We start from the raw sequence: 25,980 nt of genomic DNA, 5'->3' as shown, positions 1-25,980 counted from the left end.
GGTAATCATGTAGGAGCAGAAGGAGAAGCCTTAAAGGGGTTAGGTGATAGGAGCCTAATCCATAATCCAGTGATGTCAACAGAAGGGTTGTCACTCAGCTGTAGATAGATTTCCAGGAAATCCACCACCATGCATCAGTCAAAGCATACCAACAGACTGGGCTGAGGAGCTGGGAAATGCCTTCCCTGCCTTCTTGTGGGTGATAGTTCCTCACAGCTACACTCAGAATTTGCTCATGCAAGATACCCACGCAGCCTTTTTCCACACATGCCAGATCACAAGGTCACAAACAAGGAAATTTATTTCTAAAATAAGTGGCTCAAATCTGCCAGTTGTCCCCATAACTGTACTTTTAAAGAGACACATAGTCACAGGGAAAAGAGATGTGAAACTGCGGAACATATTAAACTTAAATTATTTACCTCTTTAGTAAAGTTTGGATTATGTTGTCCAGGAAAGTCCAGTGTCCTTCAGATAGCAAAGGGTATCTAGTATCTGTCTGGACTGGAACTCACAGGTAGATTAAAATTGGTTTGGCTACACCCATCTCTGAATTCTGTGCTAACTGATGCAATGTTTAACCAGCTGCTCAGGCAGAAATTGTGGTCATGGCTATGCTGCTGGCTCTATCTGCATGAAGTAGCATTAAGTAGCAACAGCATCAAAGATGAACCTCAAAATCTATTTCTCTTGTGATGAAGATATTTTAATTTTGTTCCAAAGAATCTTAGCAAGTTCTAATTAAGAAACTGCTGCCAACACCTTCTCAATTTTATTTATATAGTCCACCAGAGCTTTGTAAAAGAATCCCTGTTCCCTGTTCTCCACCCCTTTCTGGTTTGTTCACCCTGGAGAAGAGGAAGCTGAGGGGAGACCTCACTGCAGTCTACATCTTCCTCACAAGGAGAAGCAGAGGGGCAGGCCGTGACCTCTTCCCTGTGGTGCCCAGTGACAGGACCCAAGGCAGTGGCCTGAAGCTGTGTCAGGGCGGGTTTAGGCTGGATATTAAAGAAAGGTTTTTTACCCAGAAGGTGGTCGGACGCTGGAACAGGCTCCCCAGGGAAGTGGTCACAGCACCAGGCAGCCTGACAGAGCTCAGGGAGCGTTTGGACAACGCTCTCAGGCACATGGTGTGACTCCTGGGGATGTCCTGTGCAGGTACAGGAGCTAGACTTCAATGATCCTTGTGGGTCCCTTCAGGATATTCTATGAATTTTTTTTTTTTTTTAGTTACTTGCCATTATTCTCTCCACAGAGAGAATTTTACCTTACCAGGACCTAAAGAGCCCTAATTCCTATCTGTCTGGAATTTCCTTTCTTGTTCAGTAACATGGAAGGCCAAGGTGTTTACAGATACTTGCCATGTGATTGTAATCTCAATGGAAATTATTACAACCTCAGCCTGAGACGCTAAGAGGCAATTAATGCTGAAAAAGCAGTAGGTAGAGCTTTTCAATCAAGAAATTTAAAAGCAATGCAAATACCATGATATTAACACAGCAGCATTCTTCATTCTGACCCGCAGAATAAAGAGAGAGAACTTTGGAGGACATTCAGAGGTCTGCTTATAGACCACAACAGAGAATCTGTGTTTTGCTTTATAAGCACACTGATTCCCCTGTTGTGATGTACACAAGCTATTTCTGGACTAAAAAAAAATTGAAAATCACAGTGGTTAAAATGTGTCCAGGTACATGACCCTGTTACGAGTAGCAAGGAGCTTTGAATAACAGAAGTGCCGGGGATGAAGCGAATGCTTTAAATGCAACCTTATTGTCAAGTCTTCATGGTTGCAGGTGTTTAAGGACAGCCAAAAGCCCCTCACAGCAGTGTCCAGGAGGGAGCCAGCTGTGACAGGGCACGGTGGCACCCAGCAGGCCCTTGGCTGCCAGGCAATGCCCGTCTGTCCCCGGCAGGGCTGTGCTCACGCTCCGACCCGGCTGCCCCGGGCTGGCAGCTCCCGCTGCTGCCCGGCTCTGCCCGCCTGACAAGCGCTCCCAGGAACGTGTGACAGCCGTGCTGCTGCTCAGCATGCAGCCCCATCTCCGTGATCGCTTTTCTCCAGCAGGCCTCGCATGCACTGTCAGCGGTACAGAAATGGACCGGCTCTTTGTCTGCTGCCATTGCCACAGAGACTTGGGAGTCACTCAAGCCTTTAGTGAACACGATGAGGAAAGGTAGCTGATCTAACAGGTACGGCTTCATGATCTACAGCAAAGCTGCTCTAGTGTAAAACAGATTTGCCTCGTTGAAATAAATCAGACTTCTGTTGATTAACTCCAGAAGAAAATCCAGCCTGCAGATCTTAAAGAAAGAGTGAAGGCAGGGCCCAACAACTTGGAGCTTTCCTAGTGCCTGGGACTCTCTACAGAAGACAATCTTTGTGTTATCTGCAGAAGCAAAAGGGTGGGTTCTACTCAAGTCTGCTCATGGAGCAGAGCGGTATTTTACAGTTTATCTACTTACCAAAGCAAATGAGTTCCCTATGTTGAAAAAACAGGAGTATTTTCATGCCAAATTCTCACTCATGCTTGAAACAATGTTTCTAGTAGCAACCATAAAAGCACTCTGTCATACAACTTACACTAAGCCGTTACCTAAACCTACAGAAGACAGGATGTTAAAGCACACTGAATGGCTCTGTTTGCCTGACTTGTTATTAAAAGTCCTATATATTGCTCAGATCTTGCCACAGTGGATCAAACACACCTTCAGTTCTGTATCTTGCTTTGATCTCTGTAGACTACAAAGCCAAGTTTCTAACCAGGACACAGGGATGTAAAGTATTCTTCACCGTTCATTCAGCTGTGTAAATGAGAGTTCAGAAGGTAGCACAGACCCACAGCTTTTCTGTTATTAAAATTATTCAAACCACCAGAAAAAAGTATTCTGCAATAAAGCTGTAATAGCATCTGATGGAAGGCTCCAATACAAAAGGATTTCAGAATTAAAACTCTGAGAGATCCCCAGCTCATCCTTCTCTATTCTACTAATAACTACACAGTGTTATTAAAGGGGCAGCAATGTCACAGATTGGAGTTTCTAATACTGTCATCCACTGCAGATACTCATATCTATAGAATTATATAAAGAGATTGAAACTCTGACCCAAAGGCATGTTCCACCTGTCATCAGGGGATGAAATTTTTTTATTCATATATTGTGGTGAAGACCAGACTAAGTGCTGTGAAAACGGGCAGGTGAGATGTGCATTCTCCTTCCAGGCTGAGGACTGATTCTTCTGTGAAAGCAGGAGTAACTCATTGCATCGTAAGGTGAGAATGCATTTTAACAGACACCTGTACATTTCTGTTCAGGACTGAACCTTAGTTACAGTATCTACCAGAAAAAATATTGACCGAAGATCCCCGAACTCTCACTCTGCCTCGACTCACTGCAGAACTACTCCTATAGTGAGAGTTTTGTCTGTACTGCCAGAGTACCAGAGTTAAAGTTTGATCGTTGTCACAGGAGCTATTTAAAAATACACTTTTTTTTGAAATTAGCAGCCAAAGGAAGAATACTAAATTCACAGTTTGAAAACTTAAGCCTGTCTTTGCCAAGATCACACACAGCATTGGCAGCACCTGGCAGAGCTCTGGGAAAGCTCATGCTTTCCACCCTGCAGTAGCTGCGTGTCCCACCTGCGGGCATGGAGAGAGCAGTCACTGTGAGCAGCGAAGAGCGCTGTCCTGACACAGGTTTTAATTAATGTATCAGCATTAGATGTACAGTGTGCTCTATCCTTAGTCACACTGCCATAACTCCAAAGTTGTCTGACTGACCTTACTGGTACCTCACCGGGGTTAATAAACACTGGACTTCCGTGCTGCAGAGACACTTAGTAGGGCAGGTGTCTAATGAGAGAGATTTTTTTAAGTGGCATAAGCATAAAGCAGCATAAACCATGCTTTCCTCCTCGACTGCCTGTCCTTACGTAACCAGTTACCCAGCGCTTATCCATGATCCAGGCAGCCGTTCCCGAGCCCAGCCTGGGAGAGCTGTCAGAGCGTCCCGGTCCCCTTCCCTTCGCTTCCCTGCCCACCCATCCCTCCTCACCTTTGGCACCAGCGCTCCCGCTGCTTGTGCGGACAGACGGACCCAGGGCGAGCCGAGAGGGTACCAGGAGGAGGACGTGGCTTGAAGTTAAGCCCTCTAAACTGGCACAGCAGGCTTAAACCCACACTGGGGTATGGATTAGCCCTGGTGACGAGATACAACAGCTGGGTTTACGGCAGTGCTTTTGAGCGATTAGGGCTTGGGCCAGTACCTCCACAGACACAGCCTCCCGGCAAAGAGCCGGCACCTCTCGGCTCGGACAGATTTCGGCACCTGTTTAAAAGTCCCTCCAAAACACGAAAACTTTGTGGGGTTTTCTAACCTGCAGCTGAGCCGGCCCTTTGAAGAAAATGCAGGTACTTGAGGGCACTGGGGCTTTCCGAAGGCGGCACGGCGGGATTCGCTCCCGTCGCCCCCGGGCCGTGCCCCCCCCGGCTCGGTGCCTCGGGGCTGTCCCGGCGCTGTCCCGGCGGAGGCGGCCGCGCCCCGCGCCCTGCCGGGAGCCGCTCGGGCCGGGCGATGGGGAGCGGGGACACCCCAGCCCCGGGCTCTTCGCCGCTAAGTCAGCGGTCCCCTCCGCTGGACACCACCTCCGCCCCGCCGGGCACCCCGCCCGCCGCCACCGCCGCCGGCAGGGTCCCCAGCTCCTCCTCCTCCTCACCGCGGTGCCCGCTCCCGTCCCGCCGCCGGCGCCCAGCCGGGGCAGCGCCTCTCGCCGCCGCCGCTCCGCCGAAGTTGAGCGGAGCCGCCGCTCCGCAGCCGCCGCCCCCCGCGCCCCGCCCGCGCCGCCGTTCCCATGGTGACCACGGGAAGCCCGTTCGGTCCAGGGGCGTGAGCTCCGCCCGGGCATCCCACCGGCACCGGTACCGGCACGGCGTCAGGCCCCCGCGGGGACTCGCTGCTGTAGATTGAATTTGCACCGACAAACAACGGCGCAGAAACTGGATCTATTCATTCATTCCTCGCCAAGTCCTTTGGGAACGGAACAGAACAGAACAGAACAGAACAGTCTTCAGCCGCAGAAGCCACAGGGGTTTCGCTGGGTTTGGAGGGATGAAGGAGGATGAGGGGTCGGCACGGGAGCTGAAAGGGCATGGGGGAGGAGAAGAGGAGGAAGGTTTTTACAATTAGGGAGGTGAAACACTGGCCCAGGTTGCCCAGTGAGGAGGTGGATGTCCCATCCCTGAAAACATTCAAGGGCAGGTTGGACAGCGCTTTGAGCAGCCTGACCTACCTGAAGATGTCCCTGCTCATTGCAGGGGGGCTGAACTAGATGGTCCCAGTCATGCACGGCCAGAATGTCCTCTGTGAGCCCACAGTTCCTCACCCAGCCTCTTCCCACAGTGCAAAAATGCACAAAACCATCCCCAGTATCACTGGCCAAACCCCCACCAAATTCAAGGAGAGCCAGGCTGTGCCAGGGGGTTGCAGAGCTACAGCCTTGGGGAAGGGGAGCACGTGGACAGGTGACAACACTCAAGGACACGTGCAACCTAAGCATGTGTGTGAAGTCAATCATGTCCCCACTGAAAATCTTTCATAAATTATGGGCCAAGTTGTGACATGTTGGTGTTTATGCAGCACTCACACAGCCAGGGGACAGTGGTGTTTCAGGCCATGGATGTGTGTGCAGCACACACATAAACCAAAACAGCCCAGCTAAAAATTTACAGATTAAAGGATGCCCAGTGCATTCTAGATTAAAATGTATGAGGGGCTTTAAAGTTTAGTTTATTATTAGATCAGAAACCACAAGTAGACTAACAGAGATTAGAAGCATTTTTCTGCTCTAATTATCTGTGGAGAACTACTCATCTGTCCTAAGCTTCAGTGCCAGCCCAGTTTGTAGCATTCTGGGTATGCTCTGCTCTAAATGGAATTGCTGTGTTTAAGTAAAAAGTCATTTTACACCAATAAAGACCATTATATTTTCATATATTAAAACCTATTTCAAAACTCATCAACTCTGACTAATGCAGACAAACCCCCCTTGAAAATGCTTAGCTTTCAGGTATATTTTCCAGGTTATATTTTCAATGCAGTGAATTCCTGGAAGTTCTTGCCATGAACCAGAAACACTGGTGACTGGGGAGTATCTTTGGGAATGTTTTTTGCAGATATATAAGCCTCACAACTGAAAAATCATTCATCTCTCCCATACCTTATTTAGCAGTTGAAACCAAGGATTCTTTTACTGTTGTACTGACATGACTTGCCAGATCAGTCAGCACTCAGATCATCAGTTGCTTGGTAGCAGGGATGGAGGGAAGATTTATTCAGTGGTACATTTCCCAGGACATGCCATGACAATCAAGTTTCACCACATTGCAATTTGTAGTGCATTTGAAGAGTGTGTAGTGTAGTCCACGTGGGCCTGCTATTTCTAACCTGAGCACACTGCTAACACTGCAGATGTTTCCTGCAGAGCCTTCATATTTTGGTGTCAAAGTCATGGACCTCTGACACTGGCACTGAGGATGGACTTCTCCAACCAGTAATCCTATTGCTGCTGTCTTCTGCATGGGTCAAACCACAAGCAAATAATCTCACCCAATCACTGACAAAAAGAAAATATAATATGGTAGAGTTGTATAGACTTACAACCTTGCTTAGGAAAGTGCCACTTTCAGAGCTATTTGCCTTTTTTTTTTTAGTGCTTGTTTTCCCTCAGCAAAACAGTTTTTCATTCACTGGACAGATCATCCTGCTATTTACTTTAAATCCTGTTAGCCCACCCACACAGAAGTGCACCATGAGCAAAACCAGGAGAAAGTTCATTCAGTCTCCAGCAGCAGCACCCAGGCTTTGCAAGGCTGAGGCTCACTTAAGAATAACTGGCAATGTTGCCATGTCTTTTCTAGCACATATCTCATTTCTCCCCATGTCTCATGTCCCCTTTCTCCCTCCACATGCTATGGCTAGGTTGTTGGGTTGTTGGCTGAGCCCAGAAAGGCTTAAATGCTTGGATTTGATACCTCAGCTGCTGGAGGTGCACTGTCAGGGACCACTGGCCCAGGAGGTTAAAACAATCAGCTCAGAAAAGAGTGTCCTGGGTCAATAAAGGACAGATGCTTGGATATGGCATTCCAGAGCACAGCTGGATGATGGGCATGGTATACAGGTCTTCCTCAGGAAAAGTTAGGACTATTCAGAGTGGGCTGTACTTTGTCCAGGACTTTTGGATAAACTTACTATAGAGTTACTACAGGGAGAGCTGTGACTACAGTGAACAGCCTTTCTACTGTCAGCTTCTACAAGCTCCTGAGTGACAGGCCCCTTACTGCATCTGAGTAGGCTCTGATGCTGGATTTTTTCTCTTGTTCCCTCTATGGTTTATTAAAACCATATCCTGAAAAAACCAGAATCCTGAAGCCATAGAAAAGAGGATCACAAGGTGTTACAATGGAAGGAGTGGCAAAAAATTGCTTAAAGTTAATATTAACTAGAGCAAAGGAAGAAATTTAAGGACAGAAAATCAGGCAAAAGCAGTGACTTCAGAGAAAAGATTTGTATCATGGCCAAATATTTCTTGTGGATGAGCCCCCAGGTAAACATTTCAAAGGACTCTAGGAAAGCAATAGAAAACTTCTGCATCACTGTAGGAAGATGGAATGAGTTGCCTACCAGGAGCACCATACCTCTAACCTCAGTGGCACTAGGAAATAAAAACCTACAAATGTTTCTTCTCTGCTGCTTGCACTGCCCACTCAGTGCAGCCAGCTTCCACTGCTGCTTCCTTCTGACAGGCTGTAGTCAGCGAAGGGCGGCTGGGTCTGCACTGCTCCTTGTGTCCTTCTGAGCATCCCTAGCCCCCATGCAGTGAGAGTGTAGTTAACTGTGCACCTCAAAACCAGTTACACTCCCGGAGACTACCCAGAACACAATAAACAAACACCCTTCCTGCCATGACATCTCCCCTTCTCTCTGAATCCTCTAAGCTGGGGATCCACAGTGAGCACCGGAGGAGATGGCAGAACCCCTGATAGTTTTAACTCTGTGCAGCACCAGAAAACTGAGCTGCAGTTTTTAAACTGCTGTTGCTTCCTTCTAGCCTTTCTATTCACCACTTAAGAGTCATTTAACAGCAGTGTGGTGGTCTGTTTAATTGCTGATTATCTTAGCTGAGCAACTTACCTGAGTAAATGCAAGTTCTGTACTTCTAGCTCTGAGTGAAAATGATGAAGTGTCACGAAATACTCAGCCAAAAAACCCAGATGCAGTAAGGCAAGCTGAGCAGCAAAAAATACAACACAGATGGTCATGATAAATTAATTGAAGACACAAGGGGGGAGATGCAAAAAAATGCCATGGAGCCTATAAGTAGACAGATGTAAAAAATATCTCTGATTATGCACTTAATTGCACTCTCTGTGATTGCTTGGTTCCTAATGTACTCTGTTAACAAACAATAATCTCCAAAGGACTTTGCCAAGGTTGTTGGCTTTTAAAATGACCACATCTCAAATGCTGACACACTCCATGATGATCACCTTTGCAGAGGTAATCATTTTTTAAACAGTAATTTTCATTATGTGATGGAAATTTCTCTAGTACTAGACATGTAACTACTTTCACACCACATTTGAAGGGGTTTTGTCTCTGTCTTACCAAAATATATGTTATTTTGTCTTAAACTGATGCAAATCTAAGTGACAGCAATTGACAGATTTTCATTAGCCCCAGGAGGTTTCAAATTATTTGTTCTCTTTTATTCAAAAGTGAATTTTTCACTGTTCAAAATTCAGTGCAACAGCAGTTTTGCCATTAAATTCAATAGGACCAAGACTTTGCCCATGTTCTGTCTGAGTTTGTTCCAGAGTCTACTGAAATCAGTGCAGGGCAGGAGGGATTGAAGCTGATTTGGAAAGGAATTTTAAAAAAGGGGGGCTGTGTGTAATGATTATGCCATAATTTCTCTGCATATAGGGAATCTAATTATTGCTCCATTCTGCATGTAACATCCTTGTAATTAGTGAAACTTCATGGGATATGTTGTGCAAGAAACACTAACTTTAACACATACATCCCCTTCAGGTGAGAGCAGTAGGAAGAAAAAAGACAAGGACACCTAGGAAAGTGCTTTGGGGATTTGAAACTGAAGGACAAGACAGTAGTTAGATCCTCTGGAGGAGAGAACTGAGAACTCAACAAGTCCCAGTGGGGTCACACTGTTTGTGTAGAGCCTCCCAAAGAAAGCCAGCTCCTCCCACTCCAAGACAGACAGAGCTCTGGAGCGTGCCTGTATTCCTCCTTGGGTCTAACAGATGCTTCTTTTAAACGCTTAGGGAAAGATTCCGGGTACAAAATCTCCCTGTCATCCCTGAAAGCTTAAAGCTTACATTCCACAGTTAGGCAAGTAGGATCAGCCCTTTCTCGTTGCCAGCAACTGCTTAAGAATGAAAGTTTCTGAAATGGTGATGTTTCAGAGAGGGGCACCCCGTGGGCATTTGAATTAAGCCCACATTTTCCGGGATATCATCTATATCTATGGACTCTTTCCAGGGTCACCCACACAGCACAGGGGAAGCACTTGTATCTAAGTAAGTTTCAGCCCAGTTTCAACCCAGCATTTGGGGTGTTCCTTGCACTGCTCCACTGACCTGCTGAGCACTCTAACACCGGCCATAAGCCTCAAATGCCTCTTGGCACAGCTGGGAGCAAAAGCTGGCATACTGCAACCCTCACACTGGCTTGGCCCTGGGGCGGATTTTCCCTTTGGGGAGGCTGTTCCCCACTTTCCATGGACTTTCTCCACTTGAGCCTGCACGGAGGGATCTGCTGCTGCAGAAGCTGCAAGAGACGCTCCGGCTCGGACAGGCTGGGAAAGCAGAGGGCAGGCACAACAACTTACCCTTTCCTGCACACAGTGTTTTGGACAAACTGAGTGTGTTGCCTCTGGTGCCTCCTGACTTCTTATCTAAAGCCTGGAGAGCCTGAGTGTTGGGGACGAGAAGACACTTTAGTTGCTCCTTGTGGGTCACAAACAGGCCTTTAAAAAAGCATCACAAGGGGAAGGTGGGAATACCCCAGAGTGAGTTTGTTTTTCCAGATTTTATCAGACTTGCTCTTTTTAAAATGTGAATTCTTAATCTTAAATGTCTTGAACATAATTCCTTCAGTTAAACACCCATTTTCCAAAAGATATGTAGCATTACCCACGCACAGACATGTATTTCTTTCAGTGTGGGAGGTCAACATCTGAAACTCTAATCCCAGAAATGCTGAGACTAACTCTAGAGCCTGTAATTTTTATTTATTTAGTTAAATTATTTAGATTTCATTTAAATCCAGCCAAAGAACCGCCCTTTCCTTAAGGCCCCAGGCCACCCCACTCATTCATTCCCTAGCATTACACCGGGACTATCAGCAATTGAGGGCAGGGGAGCTTTGCTGGGGAAGGTGTTAAACGCAGTGATTTAGCAAGAGCACGTTTCAGTCTCCTAAGCAGGCGGTGATCTGCAGAAGCAGATGCATCTAGCAGATCGTATTCACAACATACAGAGAGTCTGTTCAACCAGTCCCGAGCCTCTGTGCCCACCAGTGAGTTGCAGAACCTCGCTGGAGCACGGTCCTGCGCACCCCTGGAAGGTAGAACTCCATACCTGCGGCATGAGGCAGCAGATGCAGGAGATCATGCAGAGGCTGTTCTCTGCATTAAAAGAGCTACCCAGACAGAGCTGAAATAACTCAGGCTCAGCCTAGATGAGATGTTCTGATACGATGCTTATCTGACACCCTGCCCTTCTGTACGACAGAAATTGTTTTGGGCCTGCCAGTGGAATGTTCTACAACTTAACTCAAAATACTAATTACTTGACAAGCTAGTGCTCATTTTCCTGTCATTGCAGCTGTCTGTTTTCTGTTGTGATTCTAAATGGTTAAGCAAGCTGTATACTTGGAGGCATAATCTGCTGTAATACGCTGTGGTCTGATGCATGCACCTAGATTGGAGTGTTACTTAAGCTTTAATCCCCAAGAAATCAGTGATTACCCACAGGAGACAAATGGAGGGCTGTTTATAGTATAGTTGCTAGACAACAGTGCACCATTTAAAGTATATTTGTCCAAAGATTAACTGCATCTCAGAGGCTGACAACTTTTCCAACCACCTGTTTATGAAAAATGAAGTTTAAAACATCTAGATTTTCAAAAGAAAGGAGAGCAACCCAATAATTGCTTGGCATTTTCAGGGACACAGGGAAATGATGAGTGCAGTGCAAAATGTGGAGGAAGGGGCTTCTAAGGCTTAGACTGCAGAGAAGTGAAGGAGCAGCATGATGAATACTCTGCATAGGTCCTTGCCACCCCTCTGCACACACAAGGTATACATTTCCCCAGCTTTTACACACCAGTGCCAGGCAGCTGCTTTAAAGCCTTTAATTCCCTGCCTCCCTCAGAGAGTAAAACCAAAAATAGTAAAGAAATTACAGAAAGCGTACTATTAAATCCATCTCTCTTTCTCCCGTTTCCTCCCCTGAGTGTTACAGCAACTACCTTTGTTCCTTTTGGAAAAGGGGGATATGTAAATGGAGCAGAGCTGGGCTGCACTTACTGAGATCTATTTGGCAATGCTCAGATGCAAACTGCATGGATAATATCCAATTTAAATGGTCTTTCCTTATTTACTGCAGTGCTGTCACACTTAGTTTTGCCTCTTCCAATAGTTTTGCCTCTTATATATTTTTTTTTTTTTTGCTGTCTCTTTGACCACACTGTTTTTACCTTCTTCCTAATACAGCAAATGAAGCAAGGAAGTAATATGGGGGCAGGGGAGAGGGTCCTTTGTGTGGAAGAAGCAGAGGGACAAGAAATCCAACAGAGATTCAGACAAGCAAGATTTTCTTGACCTGTCATTTCAAATACTGTTTTCATTTTTTAAGAATCAGGTGTCTGGATTATATAGACTTTACAATATATGGCCTCTGTGTTACTTGACAACTTTCTGAATTAATCTGGGTCTTTTTGCTGAGAGAGATCTCTTCAAAATGTACATGAATTCTTCAAAATCCAATCCTCTTAAATTATTTTCTCAAAGCAGCAGTGTGAGCAGTGTCACCGCATCAGTGCTCCACCTCCACAGCTCCAATCATCGTCTGGCCCAAACACGGGAAGGGACTTTGCTGGAGGAGCTGCAAGGCACATGTGGCTGATGCTGCAGGGGCTGGGAGGTCACCTCAGCCACCATCAGTGTTGGGACAGCATGAAGCACATGGTGGCCTTCCTTGGCAGTTCTTCATCTAATCTATTCCTAAACGCGTAGTGGCAGGGATCCTGCAGCCTCCCTTGGCTACTAGCTACAAGTTTCATGGCAACATTTTTCTTCCTATCTAACATAAATTCTCCTTCACACAGATTAACCTGATTTGCCCTCACCTTGTACCAAGTAGATGGGGAGAACTGCCACAGTAGAATACCTGTGACTTGTATTTATCCCATGACCTGCTGTGACCCCTGGTTCTTATTTTGCAGTACTTGTGTCACTTGTGTTGTTGTACATTCCTAAAGATATAATTTCACCTTCACCATCACTGAATTTCATTCCAGGCCATTTTCCCTGTTAGTTCAAATCATCTTTAACTCAGGCCCTCACTCCAGGTGAATCCTTCAGTCCTTTCAGGCAAGAAGGTCATAGCAAAATTATATAAATACATTCTCCAGTTAGCACCACTGGACACAATAGTAAAAATATCCAGTAGAGACAGGCTCACAGCACATCCCTGTGCGACCTTATTTGAAATTGCCTCTTACACTGAGATAAAGGAACCAGAGAGAGCTCAGAGAGTGATTTTTCAACAAACATTTCTTCGTTATGGTGTTTCATCTACACCACAGGGTCCCTAGTGCATCATTAACTTCTAAATTGTTGCACAGAAGTCTGTGCAGCCGAGAGCAGGATCTGTCCTGCACATTAGTAAGATTTGCTGTTCTGGTCTGTTTCAAAGCCATCAAGATGAAGACTCTCTATTCTTAGCTTGAGTAGTGGCATTAATGCACAGCAGTGCAAGAAAAGCAGGGAAATATGTTCCCCTAAGCGCTACCTTTTTGTGGGACAAAGGCAGTCAGGGCCAACCATAGCTCCCAGGACACCCATTTAGATGTATATACACAGAGCCTCTAAAGTACTTGACACACATCCTCCCAGGATGAAGCTAGAACTTCTTTGCAAATTCAGAGGAAGGTTTAAACCTGGGTTATCTGCATGAATTTGAAGGGACAAAAGAGAAACAATATGGACTTCATTGAAGATGCCCTCCCCGTAGAAGTGCCAGGAAAATTGCATCCATAATACCAGAGCATTTTGTTTCTTTTTTGTGAATAGTATCACAGAATGAAAATTCAGAATATGTAGGCTCAGCTTTGTGAAGAATTTTTCTCCTTGTTTCCCTTACCTAGCAGAAAACCCCAGAATGCGAGGGGTTTCAGTACCTCATGCCCAGTGTGGAAAATGCCAGTTAAATAAATGGGATTATTTGTCCAAATAAAGGGACTGAAGCTGCTGGAAAAGTGAGCACTGGGTGATTGGGCAGCTCTGCGAGCAAGAGCAGAAGCAGTGTAGAGAGAAAATGTAGAAGCAAGAAGTTATTTTCTTATGCAAAATCTGTCCACCCCCTTATATCAAGAAATGACAAGCCATTCCTTCAAGGAAGTGAGCAAAAAAATACTGAACATCTCTGTTCAACATTGCTTTCAATTAATTCTCCATAAAAAGATGGTCTCTGACCCATCATACTCACTTGGTGTCTCCATGGACTTAGACTTGAAAAAACTTGAACTGTTGCTGCTCCAGGCTCTGAGATCACCCTCTTTGCTTGTAGTTTGGAGAGAAAAGCCACACATGGAGATAGACAGGTGACTGAGCCACTGTGCAGGGCTGGATCTCAGTCCCTCAGAGGGGATGGAGGTCCTTTGTGGCAGTGGGCACAGCTTCTCCCATGGCTCTGCCTGTTTGGAGGTGGATGCTGCAGCTCTGCTTACCAAGGGCTCACAGCCTGCAAGTGGTGCTGGTGCTAAAACACACCAGTTACTTTCTCAGCCATGTCTGAAGTGAACACGGAAAGGAATAGGTTAAAAATGGAAGCCTCTTTCCTTCCTGAGCACTGCTATTACTGTGAAATGGTCGTCTGCTCAAGGATTGCCTACGGGGAGGAAGAGACTGTCATTTGAGAGCACCTACTGCAAGGACATTCTTATTCTGCTCTGAGACTGCTTTTTCCCAATTATCCCAAATAACATATTCCATAAGAGTCGATGCTGTCTTATTTTTTTCATGCAGTCAAGCCTCAAGTGCCAGCAGAAGGTGAAACAGAAACCTGATGGATCAGGCTACTCTCCTGAAGAGGGAAGGCCGCAGGCACTGTTCTCTCTGAGGACCTGTTTTAGCAGCAGGTAGCAGAACAAGACAGATTCCCCTGGAAAAATTACTGACAAAAAGTCAAATGCAAAACAAATAACCTGTTCCACTTTCATCTACTTATTGCTAAAGCAAAATCCCTTGTCAGCAAAGGGGACATAAACACACAGTGTGTTTTCATGGCCTGGAAGCTTGTACCATCTTCATTTTGTGAGCACAGTCCAGCACAGATTCCTGCAGGCAGTGACCAGCTTTCTCTGACACTCTGAGTGCTTCTGACAGGGAAGTGCACACACAGCCCTAATTCTGGTGGGAAATGCAACTTCTGGAGTGAGACACTAGTGGCAGAGAACCTACAACACTCAAAGCAGAGAGTCTGACTGCCATCTTAGCTTTCCCTCCAGCCTCTGGATGCGACTGGCTCCTCCTCAAAGCCCAACCCTACATCATCATATGAAATGTGGTGTAGAGAGGGTCTGGGACCAGACCCTGGTGCCCACCAGGAGTGTGGGTCCTGCACAACTGTGAAGCTGCTCCAATTCACAGAGGGCTGCACTGCCCTGTGAAGAAGGAGCAGGTGGAGAAAAAGCCCTCTTCACATCTTGTTGCTGGTCTGGTGACTGCGGAGGAGCAGACAGGCTAAAGCAAACAGTGCAGCAGCAGTCAGTGCCCTGCTGTGAAAGAGAGCACATGTGTGTGCAAGGTAGACTGAGTCCCACTCTAGAAGGTCAAACAGCAGACCTGGTGATTTAATGTTTCAGGTGTTTTCCTTTTGATGAAGTACATTTCTGGTGGCTGCAGGTCAGTAACTATTACCCTGAAGGACTGGATATTCAGTGTAAGACACATCACCAAGCTGTGCAGACCTCACTGTGTTCATGCCAGCACGGGACCTCACCCGTGCATCCATCAGAGCAGAACATGGCTTGGGATGCCTTCACCCTCTTTACTCTCATTTCAGTCCTGCTCTGAGCAAATCATCTGTGCCTGTCACACACTCAAACTTTAGACTGGAGAAGAGCTCAAAACAGAAGGTCAGAATTTAACCCAGCTCAGCCACAGGGAGCTGAGGTCTCTTTTCTGCTGCAAATATTTATCTAGTACATTACTGATGCTTTGGGACATAATGATAGAAGATTAGAATGATTATGATCTCTGAAAAAAGTGGCTTGTCATGATTCGTGAAACACAGCTCAGCCAGAATGAACCTGGTCCTGGACCAGCAGCTGAAATGCAAGGAAGCTGAAGGGAAGAAATGTGTTTTCAGTGATTGGGCTACAAGAGGATTAGTTCTGTGATGTCTGAGTCCAGCGTTCCAGAAACTGAACTGGCTTCTGCAGAATAATTCATTATCTCTACTGAAAGGCTTTGCTGAGGATTTGAAAAGGGACACAGAGAGTGGCCAAAAAAGCACACTGGCTCCTGGGGCCTGATCTTTGGCATTGAACTGATGTTCATTGTATGCTAGCAAGAGAAGGCTGGAAGGTGGAGATAGACACCCATGGGCAATATGACACTATAAAAAGTAGCAGGGCCAGCTCAAAAATGGCTGAGGCAAGAGCACAAGGGAAAGAAGAAAGATTGAGTTGCAGTAAGTGTTCACTGAGCTTATACAACAGATCTTTTTTTTCCTCCCTCCATGCCATAGTGGTGCTTGACAAAGACAGATAAATGCGGGTTTGAGTTATGATACCAAGTGTAACGAAATCATAACACCATCGAGGAACGCTGTTTTCAGCAGAAACACATCGGTCAACTCTCACTGGGGTTTCAGAATCCTGAGTCAGATGGCTTTGTGACAGGATTTACCTGCACATTTATTCTTTAAGGTATTTCATAGCTATTAGAGCTATTATTCAGCTCACTGGGTGGTTTATTTATTCTTTATGGAAGCTGTAAGTGTCCTGAGAAATGGCCTTCTTTCCAGTGACCGAACAGGTACCATACGGAGAGCTCCTCGCCTGCCATCTGCTCCAGCCTGGTGGGAGGGACCAGCTGTGGAGGCAGCAATCATTCAATTTCCTCTGACACTTAGTCCTTGAGGTCTCTGCTGATTGCCCATAACAGTCCAGCAAGCCTTACTTGTGATGTGCACAACTATCCAATAAGGAGTGGATTACGACCATCTGTCCCATTAAGGGCCCTGATTCCTCAGTGGTGATTATGCGCTGCCAATGAAGGTAGCTCCTCTGAGGTTAGCACAGCCCTAACAGGTTTTGGCAGCCAAGGACCTGGCCACTTCTCTGAGCCTGCACTTACCACAGGCAATGCTACAGTGTTCTGCTTGCCTGAGGGCTCTGGCACCCTTTACACAGCCAAATGTGGCATGACTGCTGGGGCAACATTTTGGCAGAGGTCAACCAGAGCACAGCAAGTGATGCGGGATGTGAGGGATGACAGCCTGTGTGCAGCTGGTGCCCAGCAGGGTGCTCGCCTCGTGCCTGAGAAATGCCAAGTCCTGGAATCCATAATGAGTGATTCTTCTGTAATAGGGTGAACATACGTGTGTGTGCAGTTAGCATGTTTGGGGATGATTTAATGATGGACGTGTCTAGGAAGGGTGGAAGATGCATAAATATTCCACTCACAACTGTTTTGGGAGCTGATTACACACACTGAGCTGTCCTCTCAGGTTTTGGGCTGAAGAATAAGACCTCATGTCACTGGTTAAACTGTACTTCAGGCACAACAGGAGTCGGGCACTGTGCTGCAGGAACTGACTGACAGCAAGGCACAGAAAAGGGATTAGTCCTTCAGGTCAGCAAGAGAAGGAAGAAATTGAAATGACAAAGATAGAATGCAGGCTCTGAGCTGCAGATCGAACTGCATGGCTGTGGAGCACCTTGTTTTAGAGGTATCTGAAAGTGATGGAAAGAGCAGGAAATTGAGATCCCCTGCTGATCTCTATTACCAGCTCTCACTCCACTTGCCCTGCCACACACAAACATGCAGACACACACCTGGGGTTTTTAAACACATACTTAGCAGCCAGCTTGAAGAGGACAAAATGTAAGAGTCACAGAAGTCTGTTCTTAATAACTGTGCAATGAGAAAACTTAAAAAGAGGAACCTACTCACTCTAAAGTAAAAGGTGTTCAACTTACTATAAGATGGTCCAATTTCTTTAAAAATTAAAATACTGGTGCTCCTGTAGTTTTACCAGCACGTTTCAGATTAGGCATCTGCTCAGGCATTGCCTCAAGTGGGTGTGTGGGTCACTTCAGAAAAACGCTTGTGGAAAATCAAGCCCTCCTTCTATGTTGCATGCTGGCTGCAAGGAAACCACCAATGCCATTCACCAAGAGCAGGACCAGCCAGAGCTTTTTGATGCACTGGTTGTTTATTCAGTAATGTATTCACTGAATAAACAACCTGTTACTCTCACTGGAGTGCCACGCTAAACACACAGGCAGATGTGGAGGTGCAAACAGTGGAATGGGGGACGAGTCACTGCTCACCCCAAAGGCTTGCAATGGGCAAGTCCCAGGCACAACATCTCTGAGCACAGGTGAGCTCCAGTGGTGGAAAAGGCATGTTTCATCTCATTCGTTCATTCATTCATTCATTCATTCATTCATTCATTCATTCATTCATTCATTCATTCCTAACACCACTGCTTTTGCTTCCTGAGACCCTAGCAGAAGTTTTAAGGCTCTCTGAGAAGGTTAGAAACTCTTTTCAGGGAGGGGTGTTATTTTTGAAACCCATGCCTTTCAGCTACAGTCACAGCAGCCTTTGAAAGGAAAACAGACTATCAAAGCAAAGAAGAGTCAAGCTCCTTGCACTCCAAGGGAGTTTGGGACCAAGTGTGGGGTGATCTCTGCAAGCAGAGGTGAACTGCCAGGAGAACTGAGATTTCTTCCTATGCAGCGACCAGGCAGGGCCCAGGAGTGAGCAAATCTTCCTGATGCAGGTTGGGTTAGAGGTGACAACAAAACCAGTCCCAAATCTCTATGATCTCTGCCTAGCAGTAGCATATGCCCTCCACATTTCTTAACATGATTGACAGTTTCTGCTGAAAAAATAGCCCACCAAATTTTACAGGCCAAAAGTGAGCCCCTGGGTAGAATTGGAGGAAGGGTTTGGCCCTGACCAGCACTCACTGTCAGCAGCACCAAAGGCACACAGCAGCTTTTAAATGAACAGGAATAGACTGCATAGCTAGAAGCAAGGCAGTTTTACTGCAAGGTCATGTGCCTCATGCCCATGGGAAGGCTTTTAGCTATTTGAAAATTATTACTGCTCAGTCTAAATGTGGCATCTTCAAGGACCAAGACATCCCTTTTTGTCATAGCCTGCTTTCCTCCCCAGCAAAACCCCTGGTTCACAGTTACCTTCAGTCTGTAACCAGCTATTTAACATCCAGAAACAACTCAGATTTCATCACCAGGGCCCACCTGTGCCTGAACATCTCCACACCAGGTTATAATGTCTTGTCCTCGACATTATAACTGCTCTGGCAGGTGCTGGTGTGGTGGCAAACACTGATGAGCTTTGCCTTCAGTCTGTCCTTAGTAATGGTCACCGCTGCTAGTATTGGATTATGCCTGCTCCAACCAGGCATGGAAATTTGCATACGAGGCCTACTTGGAGGCTGCAACATGACTTAAACTGGTTTCAGTTGGCACAAGTTTCTTGGCACTAGTGATGTGATGTATAGACATTTCACCTGTGGAGGAAAAGCAAGGCCAAGCTTTGTTACAAACTTTACATGAAATCCTAAAATTATCATTCAGCAGAGTGACTGCCCAAAAAATCAGAGTGACAGCTTGTGGATTGAAGGCATAAAACTGAAAGCCTTAGAGTTTCTATGGGGTAAAGTGCTTCAGGTGGCTTTGGGCATGGCTGTGTGCCAGCTGACACATACACAGGGTCTTCCAGCTAAAACTAGAAACAAATTCACCTCTAGACTCTCCTCAGGCTTCTAAAAAATTCTCTGTTTGATCCCAACAGTTCAAAGATAAAACTTAGAAGTTCTCAGGACTGAAGGATCAGAATCTCAGAGGGAGTTTTAGCCAGCTTGCCTGGCCGATTGATCAAAGACACTCCCTGTTCAAACAGATGGGAGCAGAGCAGGTCTCTTCATGATCTAGCAGAGAAAAATTTTCCTCCAGCACAAAAATAGCCCAAGCAAACCTGAATGTGTATTACAACCTAAATAGCACTGCCTCCCATCTGTTAGATAAGGCATAATCAAAACCTGTGATGTCCTGCAAACACTGACAAGGACTCTTTGCCTGAGACAGAAATCTCAGTATCGTGTTCCTGGAGGGATTCTCACTGGCATGGAAGGGGTGGTTCTGTGTTAGATCTGACCTGCACCTCTTGTTTTTCCCAGAGTCAGCTGGCTCCTTACAGCACGTGCTGAGAACACTGGCCCATGTCTCTCTCACTCTGGCCCTCTCTTGCACGTGCGTGGCCTCTTGCCAGGGCTGCTCTTTGTGCCACTTGAGCCAAGCCCAGCTGAATTCCAGCACCAGAGACTTCCTGGGAAGGAGAGGAGATTGCTCTCAGTCACATTTGTACCCCTCCCTGGCTCACTCCTGAGGCTCACAGAAAGTTCCCAGTGCCCTCACAAAGCTCCCAGGAAAACCTATCTGGCAGCTCCCTGTTTCCCAGCACCAGCATAAATCGGGCAGCCCCACAGCCATCTCAGTGCACAATGTGAGGGGCTGTGCTGGGCAGGCAGCCAGCCCTGCTAAACCATGCCAGGGCCATGGAGTAACCATGAGCCTCCCTGGCATAGCCCGGGAGGGCTGGACATCCCATGGGGCACAGTTTGGGCATGCAGGCAGGAGAGCGTGGCTGTGCTCCTGACAGGATTTGCCACAAGAGGGTCTATTCAGGGAGGATTAGCAAAACTTGCCCCTGAGTGAACGGTGAGGAGGACAGCCCTGGCCAGTCAGGGTGTGCTTGAAGGAGATGAGCACTGGACCAGTTTGGGGTTGATCACTGCTGCTGCTGCTGCTGCAACTCCAGGCATTTGCAGCAGGTATTTTAATGGAAACTAAAAGCTTTGCAGAAGGACAGCTTGAATCGCAAGTGAGCGACAGAAAATTGACAGGGTAATTCTATGTTTCATTTTTAGCAGCATTATTCTGAAGTGTAGGATGGTGGTTAACTGATTTAACCAAGTTCTTACTTCACATAAGAGAGGCAGAACAAAGAGAACTCCTATTTTTTTTCCTTCTTTTTTTTTTTTTTTTGCAATTTGTCATTATAATCAAGCAGCAACATTTGTATCTGTAGCAAGATTTCCATATATAACTGTTAATTGCTAATGAATGTGATTATAAGAATAGCTTTGCTTAAAAACAATACCTAGAGCAGTAACTGTGCACTTAGGTTTGTGTAGTAACAAATATTTTTACTTTTAAATTCTGTATGATTTTTTTCATTCTCAGACTGGCTGAACACACTGGAGTGCAGTCCTTGGAGATGCCCAAAAATGTACCAAAAGACAAGCCAAGGAGAGAGCAGCTCTCCCTGGCCAGACAGCCTCAAGGACAGTGCCCAGGGATGGATTCCCAAATCAGTCAGGCCGCCCTAGGGAGGGGGTGCAGGCTGTGTTCATCAGCCAGGACGAGTGCAAGAAGGGGGGTTTTCCCCAGATCCTAAGCCCATCCTCTCCACAGAGGGTGGCTGAGTTACTTCATCTCAGAGGGCTCCAGCTTGAGGGCCAGGGGTGTGCTCCCAGCTTCTTTGGAATTGTGCCCAGAAGGATCAGGTGCCAGCATGAGCTCCCAGTGGTACGTGAACTAGTGATTAAATGCACAAACAAAACTGCTGATAGGGGTGTGCCTGTGTTAGGCTGAGGTGTAGGCTTAGGTTAATACCCAGCTCTGTACAGTGGGAATCACAGTGGGAATTACACTGGGAACAGGAATCTTCCAGGTTAGCTGGGAATCCTCTGTCCTTAACCCAAATTATAGCAAAGATGTAGTGTTTGGCAGATGCTGGCAGGATGAAAATCCCCTCTCTCCTCTCCAGCTGCCTCTTTGCAGGGATAGGGTGGGGGTGGATGCAGAAGGCAAGCCTCCACAGCCCTCTCAGCTGCTCCTTTCCTGGGAAAGCCTAGGAGCTCACGTGGTTCAAAGGTGCTCCTCTCCCATCATCGCTCCTTTCGATCCCATGAGGGTCTCTCTGCAGAAACGCACGCACTCGTGGCACATCTCCGCTGCTGTCATTTCTCTTTGCACAGCTCGCAGCTTGGCTCCCGCCGTTCTCCTGTTTTGGCAGAAGAGACCCATCGCCTCCGGGCACGCTCCACCCTGACCCCAGCTGCATGCCCAGCAGTGCTCCTGTGACTCGCAGCTGGCACTGGTGGCTTCCCACGCCTGCAGCCGGCACACACTCAGTGCTCACGGCTGCCAGATTCCCACCAAGGGGTCTCAGATCAGCAGGGAAACAGACCGTGATGCCCTGAACCCTGCTGGAAGCTGTCTCCCTGCCTTCCCTCAGCCACCTGACAGCTTTCCTAATAACATTTCAGAACTTTGATAATCAATAATGTTTATGGGGTTCACCAGTTCTGCTTTGTTTTCCTCTCCTCCAAATGTCTGATCTCCCTCCTTACAAAGAATGTCATTTTTAGGATGTTGTTCAACAACACTTATTCTCTCACAGCAGCAAAATCCTTATTAGTGAGCCAATGAGCAATGATTATTACCCTGACTACCACAGGGCTTTGTGTTTGCACTTCTTTTCCTTGCTGACCACCTAGTCCTGTGTGCTCATCCAAACAAGACCTTTACAAGCAACATGAGCAAACCAATGATGTGTAGGCTGATCTGGGCAGGAACATCATCTGCTTAATTATACAAGGTGGGAAGGGTCAGACTCTGACCCGAGTTACGATAGGTATAAGCTGTTTACACTCCAAATTCCCTCATGAGAATCCAGAGTCTGACTTACATCTCCAAAGGTAAGTTTTATGGTACAGTCAAGAGACCGGGTGACATGTGCCCTCTCTAGCTGCTGTCTTTCCTTCATCTTCTTTTCTGTTTGGTCTGAGATACCTTCTCAGTGTCAAATGCTCTGTTGTGCACCATTTCTGCCCCAAAAGAGCACCACCATTTCTATTCCACTGGACCATAAGCAGTAATAGCACTCAAGCAGGGGAGAAGAAATCACCAGAGCATCTCTACTGCTCAAACAACATCCACGAAGTTCCTTCCCTCTTTTCCTGAGTTTTCCCTTTAAAGTTTTCCCTCAAGACTGGAGATCAGCTTCTCTGGATGCTGTGAGGTCCATATATCCCCCCACCCTGTAGTCCTCAGCTGCTGTGGTGCCTCAATAGCTCTGGGGTTTCGTCCAGTCTCACAAGGCAAAACTGACACAGAAATCCACGTAGGCAGAGAAAAAGTGATCTTACAACAGTGGCTGATTTTTAAAAGTAATTTTTTCAATAAGCTGAGCCTGCATTTGATCACCAAAAGCAGGTCATTTTGGGTAAAGGGCACTGACAGGGAACAGGCATTTACTGAGCTACTTTATGGCAACAGACTAAAAATCCTCTCCCACTGCGGCTTTGCCTCGAAGGGTGTGGTGAATAGGAAACAAATCCAGCCTTCCTCGATCCTCTGATCTCCAGTAATCTAGCCTGCTGGCCTCCTGCAGCAATTTTCTCCGTAGCCCACCGTGCAGAGCGTGCCCTCATTGCCCTGGGCCTGCTTAACCCGGCTCTACCTTCATTTGCGCTAGCAGCAGCATTACATAAATTACTTACTCACTAATGATGCCTCTCTTAAGTAAGCAAATGGATGACATCACCCACCAGCGGCATAGCAGCTGCTCAGGGAGGGAGGGAAGGGGTGAGCCGTGGCTGCGTGGGTGTGCACACACAGACCGCTTGAGCCATGGCTTCATGGCAAAACCCAATCCTCCCAGGAATGGAGACAGGATCAGGAATAATTCAGACCTGGAAGAGACCTCAAGGGATCTCAGCCTACCCTCCTGCTGGCAATAGGGTCAGCAATGAAGCCAGACCAGGTTGCTCAGTGCTTTATACACCTGAGTCTTGAAAACTTCTGAGGATGCAGCAAACAGCTTCTCTGGGCAACCTGCTCCAGGATTCAACTGTCCTCACAGGGAAACACTGCTTCCTTGTATCCAGTCTGACTTATTTTTACAACTTAAGGCCACTTTGCCAACTGTAAAGGTGGTTTTACACACTCCTAGATACAAAAATATCATGTAGATGCATTCAAATCAATCCACATCTCTGCCCACATCTTTGTTCATAGCAGCCCAAGCCTTCTCCAGCCTTTAATAAACTTGTTATACAATATTTGATGTACACGGCATCATTTAATTTGTCTGTGGGAGTGCAGAAATTGGTTCATCTCCTAAACACCTCAAGCAAGCAGGACTATAGGCACTAAGGCAGCTAAAATTACTGCATAGCTTATGTTTTGTCCAGATGCTGCATTATTCCTTCCTAGTTCAGCAACCTACTGTTCACAAATTGCTCACAGCCTCCCTCCAGGCAGGAGGATCCCTGCCAGGTGCTCATCTCCAGGAAGTTTCTTCCTGCCCAGCTCCATGGGGTCAGATGGTCTCACGCAAGGGGCAGCCCTTCTCCAGCCCAGGCTGGCTGGTGACAGACACCACACTAAGTCCCCTGCATGCTGGGGGTCTGGCACTGGCCTCAGGCTGTGCTTTGGGAGGAAGATCTTCAACCCCCCCCCCAAACCATTGTCACCCCACAGGACTCTCCCCAGCAGCACCTAACTTTGCTCCTCCCAAAAGAGTGGTCAGTAGGGTCTGGTGTGAGATGCTGCGATGGTCACAAAAGGAAATCACGTCCACCTGCCACATTCAGAAGCCATCTAGCAAACTGACAGCTGGTGAAGAGGAAGGGGTGAAGAGAGGCACTGGCAAGCACTAAAAGAAGTGGTTCTTGTTAATACCCACCTTGGAGAGGGGAACTTTGCTTGAGATGGTTTGGTGCACAACCAGAACAGTGCCTGCTTGCATCTCTGGGCCCAGAAGTCTCCAAAACTAAATCAGCCTAATCTCTAAATCTCCAAAACTAAATAACCATTATGCACAGACCAGTTCTGCATTAGACACGTGGTGGAACCCAATATTTCCAACTGCGCTGAGACAGTTATTTCCAACACAAAACCAAGAAATGTATCAAAAATCCACTAATTCCCTACCCCTGCATTTAAAATGTGCTTTGAAAATTGCCAGCTTTAACATAAAATCAAGTTCAGGATATTTTAATTTCTCTTCTGATTTTGAGCCTCTTGGGTGTACTCCAATTATGTTGTGAGGCTTCTTTCTAGAAAGATGAGTGCCAGAATTTTTTTATTTTTTTTTAATCCAAAAGCAAGACTGTCACAGAATTCTGTAAATCTGTGAAGGCACTCAGGGAGAACAAAAAACTATGAAACCTTGCACAGAAGCAGTGATAGCAAACTGTACCACTGCAGCTCATATCACTCACACTGAGACACCTGTATCTGCGGAGGGGACTCTGTAAACACTAAGGAACACGCCTAAAAGGTAAAAATCCCAACGAATAGAGTAGGAAGCTTAAGGAAAGGAGGAGGTTGGCCCCTCATGTGTTTTTCTCCCTGCCCTGCCTGAGGGACTGTTGTTGGCTGCACCACCATCCCACGCAAACACCAGTTGCAGGTTGACTGCCCACCACTCCCAGGCCCACTGGGTGTTAGTGCTTACAAAGTGCTTTGAAAACATGCCAGAACAATTGTGCACAGAAATACAAACAGCACAGGGGTGCTGGAGATTAAGTATGCCTAGGGAATAAGGGGCTTTTCCTTCCAAAACTACCCTGAGTTGTCTCGGAGGGCAGGTGCCTGCAGAGACACTGTTTGGTGTGTAAGCTGCTGTATGGAATTCTTGCCTGTCATCTCATATTAGATCTGGTAACTTGTTCAAACTGGAGGAGAAAATGGATTTCTGTAGTAACTTTCAGGCATCATAAAGAAACATATGAAATTTTAGGCTCTTTAATTACCAAATTCAAAGCCAGAGGAAGCAGAGAAAGCTATTAAAATCTGCTCAAGGATAATTAAGATTGCTTGAAAATGTTACATGGTTAAATGCTGCCCTTTGTGCATTGTGAGAGCAATATTACTGGCTCAGATATATAACTTGGTTAGGAAGAAAGACCCACCTGCAGCAACCCTGCTCTACAGGCTTCTGGCAAGAAGGAGAAATTGGCTCTCCTCGGTGAGTGGGTTACTACCATGCTCACAGAGATTGCTGGGGGATTGAGAGACGTCTCTTCTCCCTATGGCTAGATTCCTGAACAGAGCTCGTCAAACCTACAGCCTAAAGAGCACTTCTTCAAAGTAAAATTGAGGGAAAAGTGTGTCCAGCCTGCGGGTTGCAGAAATCAGCCTCTTCCTACCCAAAGAAGAGGATCCAGCAAGCGCCAAAAATAGCACCAACTGCCCTGGAGACCCTTCCAGTAGTGCACAAGTCCCATCTGTAACCAGAAAGTTGTGATGTCCGGCGTCAGTAATTACCAGCAGGCAACCCGAGGAACGCCAGACGTGTCTTCGCCACGAGCAGAGCGAGGCCTGAGCCTTCCAGCG

The 25,980-nt window shown here is 46.7% G+C and overlaps 1 protein-coding gene across 5 annotated transcripts in view; it reads right to left on the bottom strand.

Moving 5' to 3' along the window:
* Positions 1–25,980, bottom strand: part of RD3 (RD3 regulator of GUCY2D) — a 44,789-nt gene that overhangs the window by 17,809 nt on the left and 1,000 nt on the right. The window contains exons 1-2 of one of the 5 annotated variants that reach the window (XM_069009589.1): positions 4,721–4,797; positions 4,060–4,203 (exon numbers count right to left, since the gene is read on the bottom strand). The exons of 1 other annotated variant lie outside the window; for it this stretch is intronic. The gene's annotated coding sequence lies outside the window, so the exon portion shown is untranslated. Of the gene's footprint in view, positions 1–4,059; positions 4,612–4,720; positions 4,802–25,980 lie in introns of those variants that run through there. 3 more of the 5 variants (XM_069009590.1, XM_069009594.1, XM_069009588.1) reach the window with 3 other exon arrangements.

Source organism: Aphelocoma coerulescens, chromosome 3, assembly GCF_041296385.1.
Source record: "Aphelocoma coerulescens isolate FSJ_1873_10779 chromosome 3, UR_Acoe_1.0, whole genome shotgun sequence".
Lineage (NCBI taxonomy): Eukaryota > Metazoa > Chordata > Aves > Passeriformes > Corvidae > Aphelocoma > Aphelocoma coerulescens.
The sequence above is the reverse complement of the archived record's forward strand: the minus strand, read 5'-3'. Positions and strand labels throughout refer to the sequence as shown.